Below are 12,152 nucleotides of genomic sequence, written 5' to 3'. Positions count from 1 at the left end.
CTTCAAGTTAAAATTAACTCTGTCCTAAGCTTGCTGTTTTTACTGGCTTCATGCACTGCTGTTCCTAGCCCATGTCTCCATTCAGAGATCAAAAACTCACACCAGCCTTATGACTTGACTTGGACAGTTGAGAATCCTGAAACGGGTTACCGGGCCCAACCTCCTAATACAAAAAAGTCACTTGGGACCCGGTGGTTTCCAGATTTAACCTTTGATCTGTGCCAGCTGGCTGATAACTCATGGCCTGACACCTAACAGACTTTATGGCATTCATATCCACCATGTCGGTGAAGAACTTTATATATGTCCAGGACAGAAAAGGACTATTACATGTGGGGGTCCAGAACAATTTTACTGTACTTCCTGGGGGGTGTGAGACATCAGTTAGAGGGCTAAAAAACCTGGGGAGTGTCGAAGGAAGACCTTATCACAGTTGGCAGGAAGGGGAGCAGGTCTGAAGTTTTACTGAGGTTTACAGACAAAGGGAAACAGGGAAGGGTTGGGAAGCTGAGAGGTCCTGGGGCCTCTGACTCCATGTCAATGACTCCATGTCATTGGAGGGATTAGTCCAGGCCTCCTCTTCACCATCAAACTTGTGGTAAAACCAATTGTGAACCCCCTGCGGGTGGCTGTAGGACCAAATCGGATTTTGGCAAACCCTAAACCAAGAGGTCTTGCCCCGAAAAAACCTGCGCCAAAGCCCGTCCTTGGACTGCTGCCCCCTCCCCAAGTCCTCCCCCAGCAGGGGTCCCCAGCCCCAGGATCTTTTTTGAATCGCACAGAGCTGGTAGATCTGCTCTGGTCAATGATGCTAAAAACCTTTCAGATTTTGAACGGCTCCCGGCCAGAGCTAACCACCTCCTGCTGGCTGTGCTCTAATGCCAGACCCCCTTTTTATGAAGGTGTTGGATTTATATCTAGATATAATAAGTCTGAGAGAGACACTGCATGCAGATGGTCCCAAGAGGTCCAGCCTTAATCCTGCAGACCACCATATCAAGACAGGGGACCTGCCTGGGGAACATTCCCTTGTCACATCAGCACCTTTGTAACCAAAAAACCCCCATGGTTCATTCAAACTGGGTTATTCCTACCCACCCACCCACCCCTGAACAGGCTTGGTGGGACTGTTCAACAGGGTTGACTCCATGTGTGCACGGAGAGGTCCTTAATTCCCCTACTGCAAAAGAGTTCTGTATTGTAGTTCAGTTGGTGCCACGCATAACCTATTATTCAGAAAAAATAGTGCCAAAGAACCTAATAGGGCATGTTGGGGGAGACCTCATGAGACAGAAGAGAGAACCTATTTCCCTAACTTTGGCTGTAATTCTGGGAGCAGGGCTAGCTCCGGGATAGCAGCCCTAACGTTGCAAGAGAAGAACTACAACAGCCTTAAATTAGATATAGATCAAGACATCCAATACTTAGAAAAATCCATCGCATACCTAGAGCGAAATGTAGATTCTCTGGCTGAGGCAGTTCTTCAGAACAGACGAGGGTTAGACTTTGCTCCTGCAGCAGGGAGGCTTGTGTGCGGCTCTATGAGAAGAATGTTGCTTTTAGGTAAATCACTCTGGAATAATCAGAGAATTACTAGCTAAGGTTAGAGAAAGCATAGAGAGGCGCCAAAAAAGAACGAGAAAACTCCAAAAGCTGGTATCATTCACTATTTAATACTTCCCCATGGTTAACTACCCTCATTTCTACAATTACAGGGCCCCTGATAAGTCTTCTGTTACTGCTCACATTCGGGCCATGCATAATCAATAAGCTTTTGCTGTATATAAAGCAGAGATTAGGGAGTATTCAATTGATGGTGATGAGATCCCAGTACCAACCAGCTAGCACAGATGATTTAAGCCTATAAAGAGTCCAAGATTGGCCTCTGGAGTCACCAAAAAAAGGGGGGAATAGTTGTAACCCCCAAATTACTGATAACATGAACACAAGATAGCTGCTTCTTCTCCCAACAATAGTATCCTTACTGAGAACAAACAGAAGCTCTACTGGGGACATCTACTACCAAACTCATGCTAAGTAAGGTTCCCTTCTAGGTTCTGTGATGCAGCCATGAATCTAGCTACTTCTACCCTGTTGCAGATACTGCACTCACTAAAAGAAGCATGACATTGAGACTCAAGAAGGCAGTAAGAAGCAAGACCATCTTGCCAGATGGGCAGTGACCGTTTTCTGATGCATGGGTCCCCCATCTGACTCAAGAAATTAGCCTGATATTTTCTGCAGGGTGAAGTTCTTTCCATGTAACAGTCACAACTTTGTTAGGCACAACCCAGGCCTCTAATCCTAACACTTGGGAGGTTCCCACAAGAAGATGGCTGTGATCTAGGCCAGCCTGGCTACACAGGGAGACCCTGTCTCTAAAGAGTAGTCATAGAAATGATAGTAATGAGACTGGAGTGGAGGCAAAGCTCTGGCAAAGCTCTGGTTTGGAAGATAGGAAATACATGCAGCAATGGGAAGTCCTTTCCAGAACATATTTTATCTATTAGCATAATGGGTGAAATTCACACTGAGCCCAGTCCTCTTGTCTTGTTACCTTCCTTTGCTTGTGTGTCCAGGTTTCCAGCAGCAGCAATCTCAGCCCCTCCACATAAGCTGGGCATCCTTAGAACCACAACAACAGGAACAATGGCAACCAAAGCTCAGAGCACAGAGCCAAGAAATAGCAGAGACAGTAAACACAACCCACTCTCTGCAGCTCCAACAGAGCCTGCCCTTTCATTGTCTCCAGTCGGACCTTTAACCACCAGGATCCTCAAGGTGCATCAGAATTTTCTGATGTTTGCGTCTTATCTATAGATTCTTAGTGTGTCAAAAGCCTTCTACCTGTTCTTGGTTGGATCTTCCACTTATGCACTTACGTTGCCTATTTCATAACAAGGACTGAGAGAATATGTTATCTCTGCATGTTAAATTCCATTTTAAAGTTATTTGAGTGCATGGAATGTGTGGTGTCTAAAGATTGTCAAACAAGCTTGACTGTTAGTCAACTTCTGTTCTAAATTTCTAGTTTGAGAGGAGCAGCTAGACTACTAAGGCACCAGTAGGTGCCCAGTGCTTCCTGTTCATCTGTAGATAGACTAGAGCTGACTCAGGGTACTTCTGCCTTGAAAATGGACCATCATGTTTTCTTTTTTATAGTATGGGCTAACATGAGACCCTGTCTCAGCATGCATAAGGTTCACAGATGTCTTCTAACTAGTTCCTGAATGAAAGATGGCTGTTCAAGATTTTGCTGAAAGGACCCTGATATAGCTATCTCCTGTGAGGCTTTGCCAGTGCCTGGCAAATACAGAAGTGGATGCTCACAGTCACCTATAGGATGGAACACAGGGCCCCCAATGTAGGAGCTAGAGAAAGTACCCAAGAGCTGAAGGGGTCTGCAACCCTATAGGTGGAACAACAATATGAACTAATCAGTACCCCGAGAGCTCGTGTCTCTAGCTGCATATATAGCAGAAGATGGCCTAGTCGGCCATCATTGGGAAGAGAGGCCCCTTGATCTAGCAAACTTTATATGCCCCAGTACAGGGGAACGTCAGGGCCAAGAAGTGGGAGTGAGTAGGTAGGGGAGCAGGGCAGGGGGTGGGGGTGGTAATAGGGAAATTTTGGGATAGCATTTGAAATGTAAATGAAGAAAATATCTAATTAAAAAATTTTAAAAAAAGAAAGAAAGATGGCTGTTATGTTTGCTTACTTTTGTTATGAGACAGTGTTTCACTTCATATTCCAGCTGACCTAGAACTGGCAGCAAGTTCCTTCTTTGCCCCTTTAGTAATGCGATTATGAGGTAAGAGAAGAACATTCAGTCGGGATCTTGTTCCTTCTTGTTTTGTTTTGCTTGTTTTGCTGTTGTTTGATTGATTCAGTACTGGGGATCCAACCTAGGGTACATACTCGTCAAATGCTCTACCCCAGCTCTTTTCCTTTCTTTCTTTCTTTCTTTCTGTCTTTCTTTCTTCCTTCCTTCCTTTCTTTCTTTCTTTCTTTCTTTCTTTCTTTCTTTCTTTCTTTCTTTCTTTCTTTCTTTCTTTCTTTCTCTTTCTCTCTCTCTTTCTCTCTCTCTTTCTCCCTCTCTTTCTCTCTTTCTCTCTTTCTCTCTTCCTCTCTTTCTCTCTTCCTCTCTTCCTCTCTTCCTCTCTTCCTTCCCTTCCCTTCCCCTCCCTTTCCTTCCCTTCCCTTCCTTCCTTTCTTCCTTTCTTTTCTTCTTTCTTTGAACAGGGTTTCCCTAAACTGTCCAGGCTAGCTGTGGTGATTTGAATGTTTGGCCCAGGAAGTGACACTATTAGGAGGTATGACCTTGTGGGAAGAAGTGTGTCATTTTGGAGGTGGGCTTTTAGACTCTTCTCCTAGCTGCCTGGAAGACGAGTCTTCTAGTGTTTTCTGAGAGCACAAAATGAAGCTGTGTTCCAGGAATAGCCAAGATTGTACCTTGTGCTGCAGCTGGACTTGGGAATGCCTAAGAATCATTCAGCTGGTACTGGCTTTGAAGTCATAAAGAAGTGATAGAGGGCAGCTGGTGCTGTAAGAGGCCAGGGAAGGCCATTGGTGAAGTGCAGCCTTAGTTGCAGTTGATGGCCCAGGACCAAAGGGGTCTTGGAAAGAAGTTGAGGCTCGGCACCATGAAGCTATTGAGGCTGTTGGTGAAGGTTGGTTGCAGTGGAAGACTCCAGCAAATTGGAGATGATCAGAAAGAACAGGAGCAACAAAGGAGGGGAGTCAACCAGAGCCTAGAGTGCTAAGGAAGACAGAAGTGACGCCAGCCCTTTAGAGGAGACCAGAACATTATGAGTGGATCCCAGACTTTGGAACAAGAAGCTGTAAAGTTGAAGTTGCCTTGGATACCCCAAGATATTTGAGATGTCAGAGCCATGAGATACCTGTTGAGGAATGCAGCTAACAGGGAGTGGAACCAGCCCAAGAGCATGACGTTTGTTGCTGCTGAATGTCAGATCTGCTGACAGCAGTCAACAAAGATGAAAAGAGTTGGAGATCTGAAGAGTGCTTTGACATCAGGCATGGAGATACAGAGTTCAGAGTTTTGGTCTTGCTTTGGTCCAGTATTTCCTCACTATGACAATTTGGAGTAGTAATATATATCCTGTGAGGTTGGAGGCATGTGATCTGCTTTTTAATTTTAATTTTATAGGGGATTGCAGTGAAGTGATTATATGAATCTCAGAAGAGATTTTGAACTTTGGACTTTTAAACATTGATGAAGCTGTGATAGACTGTGGGGAATTTTGAAGTAGGACTAAATGTATTTTACATTATCCTATGGCTAGGTATGGCCCCTATAGACTCATGTGTTTGAACAAGCCTATGGGGGCCAGGGAATAGAATGTGATGGTTTGAATATGCTCATCCCAAGGAATGGCACTATTAGGGGCTGTGGCCTTGTGGGAGGAAGTGTGTCACTTTTGGGGTGGGCTTTGAGACCCTTCTCCTAGCTGTCTGGAAGACAGTCTTCTCCTAGCACCTTTCAGATTGAGATGTAGAACCCTCAGCTCCTCCCAAGTCATGCCTACCTGGATGCTGCCAGGCTCCTGCCTTGATGATAATGGACTGAACCTCTGAACCTGTAAGCCATCCCCAATTAAATGTTGTCCTTTATATGAGTTGTCTTGGAACTCTTGGTCACAGCAATGGGAACCCTCACTAAGACACTAGCTTTGAACCTGCTCTCTTCCACCTTGCCCAGGCATGAACACATCATGATCCTCCTGTCTCCGTCTCCTGAGTAACTGGGACTACACGCCAGAGCTACCAGGCCCGGTTAAATGATTTTTAAATGAAACCTCTGAACTAAGTCGCTTAAGTGACATTTTAATGATATTCAGCCTCATCTCTGGGAAGTACCAGACCCTCCCAGCGTGCACAGTGGAGCTTCTGCTTCCACGTCTGATGCTTAACCTTGCTTGTGGTTGCTAAGGTTACCAAATGGAAAACAATGAAAACACTACATTGAGCTCACAAGGTACCAAGGAAACTATTCAGTAGATTAAGGGACTTGCTGCCAAGCCCAAAGACTAGAGTAGGACATGATGAATGAAAAACATGCAAAAGAACTCCTACAAGTTGTCCTCTGACCTTCATATGTGGACCATGTCATGTGTGCATCCACACACATGCACACAAAGTAAATAAATGTAAGGTTTTTTAAGTCTACAAGGAGGCTCTGATGTCTGTGTTTAGACTGTTGTTCCAAAACAAACACTGTTTTTTGTTTTGTTTTGTTTGTTTTGTTTCGTATTTCAGATGAAGAGATAATAACGTTTGCAAAACCAGGTTTGTAGGAAGGAGCCTGTCTTTCCAGCCTCTGAGGAGACGGAGGCAGGAGGATCATTTGAGCAGTTTGAGACTAGCTTGAGTAACAGTTAGACCCAGTTCAAACATTTTTCATTGACCAGGGATAGTGAAAGGATTGCTCAACAGTTAAGAACACTGGCTGCTCTCCTAAAAGACCCAGGTTCTATTCCCCTCACCCAATTTCTAGGGGATATGGCGCCATCTTCCATCCTTTTTAAGTACCAGGCATACATGTGGGACACAAACATTACATGCAGACAAAAGAGCCATACACATATAATTTTTTTAACGTTAGCATTTAATTAACCCCCACCCCTTGGTCACTTTAAGCCATCAGAACACAGGCACCTCCAACACCCTTCATCTTCTCTTCAGCTCTTCTGCTGAAGAATTTGGTCTTCGTGATGACAGGTTGCTCAGGGAGCTTTTCCTTCCCCAGAACTTTGTAGTAGCATGATTGGAACAACATCAGTGACGAGAGCAGCTCCAGTCTTGTTTATTGCAGCATTGACCCGTGTGTGCTCGCTGACCAGTGTCTAAAATTCATCCAAGTTGACAGTTGGTCAGAAATTCTGGTTCCTCTTCAAGCAGTAATGCCCCATGCCAATGTTCCCAAAGTAGCCTGAATGATATTTGTCAAAGTTGATCCTGTGGTGATGCCTGCCTCCAGCATTCCTCGGCCTCCTGGATGCTTGCGGTGCTTACCGATGTGGCCGTGGCCGTGGCTCACATGGCCCTGGAGTTTTGAGGCCTTCCTCAGTCTAAATGGCATGGCGGTGGCAGAAAGGAGAGAGGGCCACATATAATTCTTAATGAAATGAAGTTTGCAAGTGCAGGCACCTGACACTGAAGCAAACCTGGCATTGCCACCAATGATGGGCAGTAGACTGCACATCATGGTGCTAGAGGAAGCGTTTTCTGAACACACATGATTTTCCAAGCCTTCATTTGTTTAAAAAAAGTGTATTTACACTTTGTAGACAGAATCTGGCCTTTAGCTTTATTTTTAAAACAATTGCATTACATTTACTTATTTGTATGGATGGATGCTTGTGACATGGCATAAGTGTGGTGGTCAAAAGACAACTTGTGAGAATCATTTCTTTCTTTCTACGTGTGAGTCCTGGGATTCGAACTAAAAACGTTAGGCTTGGTTGGCAAGTGCCTGTACTTGCTGGACTACCTTGCAGGCCACACATACAAATAAATATATAAACAGAAAACTAATATATATATATATATGTGTGTGTGTGTGTGTGTGTGTGTGTGTGTGTGTGTGTGTGTGTATGTATGTGTGTATGTATATATATATATATATATATACATGTGTGTGTATATATATATATGTATGTGTGTATGTATATATGTGTGTGTGTATATATATATATATATATATATATATCCCTCAGGAACCCTCATTCACTATGGGTAGAATTGCAAACTGGTACAGCCACTTTGAAAATCACTGAGAAGAATTCTCAAAAAGCTAAAAATAAATCTACCATATGACCCAGCTATGCCAGCCTTAGCATATGCCCAAAGGACAGACATCCTACTCCACAGATAGCTGCTCCATTATGTTCACTGCCTCTCTATTCACAATAGCTAGAAAATGGAAACAACCTAAATGTCCATGGACCAAGGACTAGATAATGAAAAAAAATCTAACTAAATTTAAAAAATCAGTTACAACAGTGCAACTGAAAATTTCCCACTGGTTCATAGTTCTCAATTCTGTAATAATCAGAATACTTTTGATATGGTATAATCACACATTTCTACCTTCTCTTTCCTCCCTTCAAATCCTCCCATATACCCCTCCTTGCTTTCCTGCACATTCTTAGCCTCTTTTCCATTAATTGCTGTTACACACATACATGTATATATATAAAAAAACAAGCAGGTTATATTTAGGAATATAATATATTATATCTGTTCATATAGTCATATGTATTCATATATATAATGTTGCCTGTATGTATGTTTTCAGGGCTGTCCTGGTTAGCAGAAAATAGTGGCTAAACCCAGCTCTCTGAGAAGGCTAGGCTGAGGATATGGGTCAGTGGTAGAAGGCTTCTTGATTTCCCAGAAGGGGAATTCTTCTTTTCATTTCTGAATAGGAAGTTTTACAACTTTCACTAACAAGGAAGGAACTTCCATTCCTGCAGACTTGAAATGCATTTGGAGAGCTTTATTCTCACAAGCCACTGGGTGTCAGTCCTGAGCTGTAACGTAGGAAAATGAGCAGCCAGGAAAGTCAGATCTTGTAGTTGATAGACGTCATACGTAGGTGGTTAGGACTGCGGTTGCTTCCCTCCTTTGGAAGCTTACATGGCCTTAGGGAGGAGGCATTTAAGTAGTTCCAGTTCAGGAGCCACTGGGCCCAATTTCTGAAGCAACAGGGACTTTATCAATAGGGACTTTCCTTCCACCTCCTAGAGCAACCAAAGGCAATCTTTCTACCTCTCCCTCCTGAATGGTGTGGTCACAGACCTGCAAGACCATGCCTGGCCACGGAGCAATCAAAGGCCATAGCAATTGGCTGTATGTTTTGGGATTCTTTTGCACAACCTTGATTAGCACACAACTCAAAAGAGGGCTTTTCATGCCCAGTGTTGGTGATTTGTTATACAGTATTTGTCAGTCAACCCAGGACTACCTGCCCAAGGGTGGTACCACCCACAGTGAGCTGGGCCTGTCCGCATCAATCATAATAAGAAATTTCCCACCGCCTTGCTTACTGGCTAATCTGGTGGATGTAGTTCCTCAGGTGAAGTTTCCTTTGCTTAAGCAATTCTACCGTGTATCAGCCAGCATAAGGTATGTGGTGGTTTAAATTGGAGTGCCTCCCATAAACTCATATGTTTGAATGCTTGGCCCAAAGGGAGTGGCACTATTAGGAAGTATGGCCTTGTTGCAGAAAGTATGTCACTGTGAGGCGGGCTTTGAGGTCTCATATGCTCAAGCTAGGCCTAGTTGGGCTTTTACTTCTGCCTGCCAATCAAGACACAGAACTCTCAGCTCCTTCTCCAGCACAATGTCTGCCTGCATGCTGCTATGTTTCTCAGCATGGCAATAACATATTAAACCTCTGAAGCTGTAAGCCAGCCTCAATTAAATGTTTTCCTTTATAAGAGTATCCGTGGTCATGGTGTCTGTTTACAGCAATAGAAACCCTAATGAAGACAGGGTACTTCCTGCTGCAAAAGCATCCTTTCTTTCTTTTTTTTTTTTTTCAGGATTTTTTTTATTAGGTATTTTCTTCATTTACATTTCCAATGCTATTCCAAAAGTCTCCCATACCCTCCCCCTCACTCCCCTACCCACCCACTCCCACTTCTTGGCCCTGGCATTCCCCTGTACTGAGCCATATAAAGTTTGCAAGACCGATGGGCCTCTCTTTCCAATGATCTTTTTCTACACCAGTTATCACCAAGGCAACATTCTGCAAGTGATGACAGGCCTTCCCAGTATCCCAGTAAGCCCAGCTTACTCTTCCCACTGTTTGGTGTTAGGGCTGATGGGCTATGACACACTGTTGGGCTGCATCTCAGGCAGTACCCAGAGTGATTCTTATGTTCTGGAATAGGGGGAAACGTCACTGTGCAACTGAACTTGACAAATGACACACAGTCAACTGTTTTGAACATAAACAAAGGAAACAAAAGCAGAACCGAGGTTAGAAATGCCTGTGAGAAGCCCTGCATAGTGACTCTGCCTCTCTAACCCCAGCACTCAGGACATAAAGGTGGAGATATCAGAACCTCGATGCTAGCCATGACTACATGAGGCCTGCTTCAAAACAAACATAAGAAAGAAAGAGCCATAATTATTTGGAATATTAAGAATGTTTGGCCATATATGGTCATGCTGATCTGTGATCTCATCATTCAAGAAGGAGAGACAGAAAGCTTGCTTTAAACTGAAAGCCAACCTGGGCTACATAATAAGTACAGGCCAATCAAGGCTATGTAGTGAGATCTTGCCTCCAAAAGCAAAAATAAGGTCAGGTGTAGTAACACATGTCTTTAATCCCAGCACTCGGCAGAGGCAGAGGCAGAGGCAGAGGCAGAGGCAGAGGCAGAGGCAGAGGCAGAGGCAGAGGCAGAGGCAGAGGCAGAGGCAGAAGCAGAAGCAGATACAGGTAAGTTTATATTAGTTCCAGGCCAGCCTGATTAACATAAGTTTCAAGCTAGCTATGGTTATAAGGTAAACAAAAAGCCTGCTCCTAGAGGTTTACAAATATGGCTGCTGTGTCACTTGTGCATCAGTAGGTGGCAGAGAAGTATGTCTATACTCAGTGTTAAGGCTTGTGAACTGCTGAATGATTCATAGCTGAAGACTCCCTTCGTGGGGGTTGGCGGGAAGCAAGCCTGAATTGACAACCAGACTGGCACCAAGGGGCCCAGACAAGGAGCTAGCCTGAAACGACATCAGTCCCATGCCATGCAGACCCAAATAGGCTCCCAGGACTGAGAGCAAGTGGGAAACTAGAAGAACCCTGCCCAGGACCTCAGGTCCCAGATGGGAGTGAGCCTGAGACAGATGACCCTTGCATGGGGGCACTCAGTCAGGCTGGGCTAGGAGCAAGCCAGAGATGACCACCAGACCAACGCCATGCAGCCCAGACAGGGATCTAGCCTGAGATGACCACAAGTTGAGTGCAAAGGCTGGGGCTGGGGGAGCAGATCCTGCCCAGCATGACCCCTGCTCAGTACTATAATGCATGAGTGGGACATGGCACTCCTGAGACCACTCCTGAGATAATCCTAGACACTCAGAGACCCCAGGCACCACTAAGAGGAGCAAGTACGTGGTAGAGAGATGGAAGAAAAAGAGAAACAGAAGGACGTGGGCACAATGAAGAAAGGCAGAACTGGAGACTTGAGGGTAGTGAGAAACAGCCTGATATGAGTAGCTGGTGATGCCATGTGGGATCACAGTGGGGTCCTGGCCTGTGCTGCCACTGGGGGCCATGTCTGTGTCTGTGGCCCTATAGCAGGAGAGGTCTGTTACCACCAAAGGCCAGGCAGATGTCAGTGTTTGGGCTGCTGCCCAGGGATATGTTGAAGTCTGAGAAATGTGCAGAACTGGCCCCACCCCTCACCTTAGCATCATGGGAGAGTTGGTCCTGGAGGCACAGAAGGCAGGAGGGCTGACCCCACCCCTAGCCAGCTGCAATACTCAGGAGAGCTGGCCTGGCACATTGTAGGCGTTATGGATGAACCAACCAAGGACACAAGCTTCGAAGGACTGTCCCTACCACTTGTCACATGTATCATGGATGAGGAAGAGATGCCCTCCCTCACCCTTGCTCCTTGCCACCTATTGCAAACAGGAGAGCTAGCCCTGGGGTCATGAAAGCAGGAGAGCTGGCCCTGCTCCTCACCTGCTGCAGCACTTGGAAGAGCAGTCCCTACACCTTGTCTGGGCAGCATAATAGAGCTAACCCTGGATGTGGGTGTTACAGGTGAGCAGTCCCAAGGGCGTGAGCCCAGGAGAACTCGCTCTGCTTCTTCTCTACTGGATGTTGGTGCAGATGAGGGAGAGGCACTCTCCTCCCTCTCTCATCCCTTACCATCTATGGAAGAACTGGCCATGTGCCTCACTAGCTGCACCACCTGGGCAGTAGGGTAGAGCTGTCCCTGGTTGCAGGGGTTCCCAATGAGCCACCCTGAGAGTGGGAGAGTGAGAGAACCAGTGAGATGACCTGTTCAGATACCTCTCAGGCCCAGATCCAAGGCTTTGAATTGACCCACCCCAATATCTACTCAATCAATGTGTTTCTATAGTGTATGAAGGGGTCAGTCCTACAGATCCAA

General features: G+C 45.3%; 2 pseudogenes; one reads left to right on the top strand and one right to left on the bottom strand.

The window, feature by feature from the left end:
* Nucleotides 1–6,655: 6,655 nt before the first annotated feature.
* Gm11341 lies at nucleotides 6,656–7,102 on the bottom strand (annotated as a pseudogene).
* Nucleotides 7,103–10,551: 3,449 nt separating this feature from the next.
* Gm23340 lies at nucleotides 10,552–10,674 on the top strand (annotated as a pseudogene).
* Nucleotides 10,675–12,152: the final 1,478 nt, after the last annotated feature.

The sequence above is a fragment of the Mus musculus genome, chromosome 13 (assembly GCF_000001635.26).
Source record: "Mus musculus strain C57BL/6J chromosome 13, GRCm38.p6 C57BL/6J".
NCBI lineage: Eukaryota > Metazoa > Chordata > Mammalia > Rodentia > Muridae > Mus > Mus musculus.
This window is presented reverse-complemented; position numbering and strand designations above follow the sequence as displayed.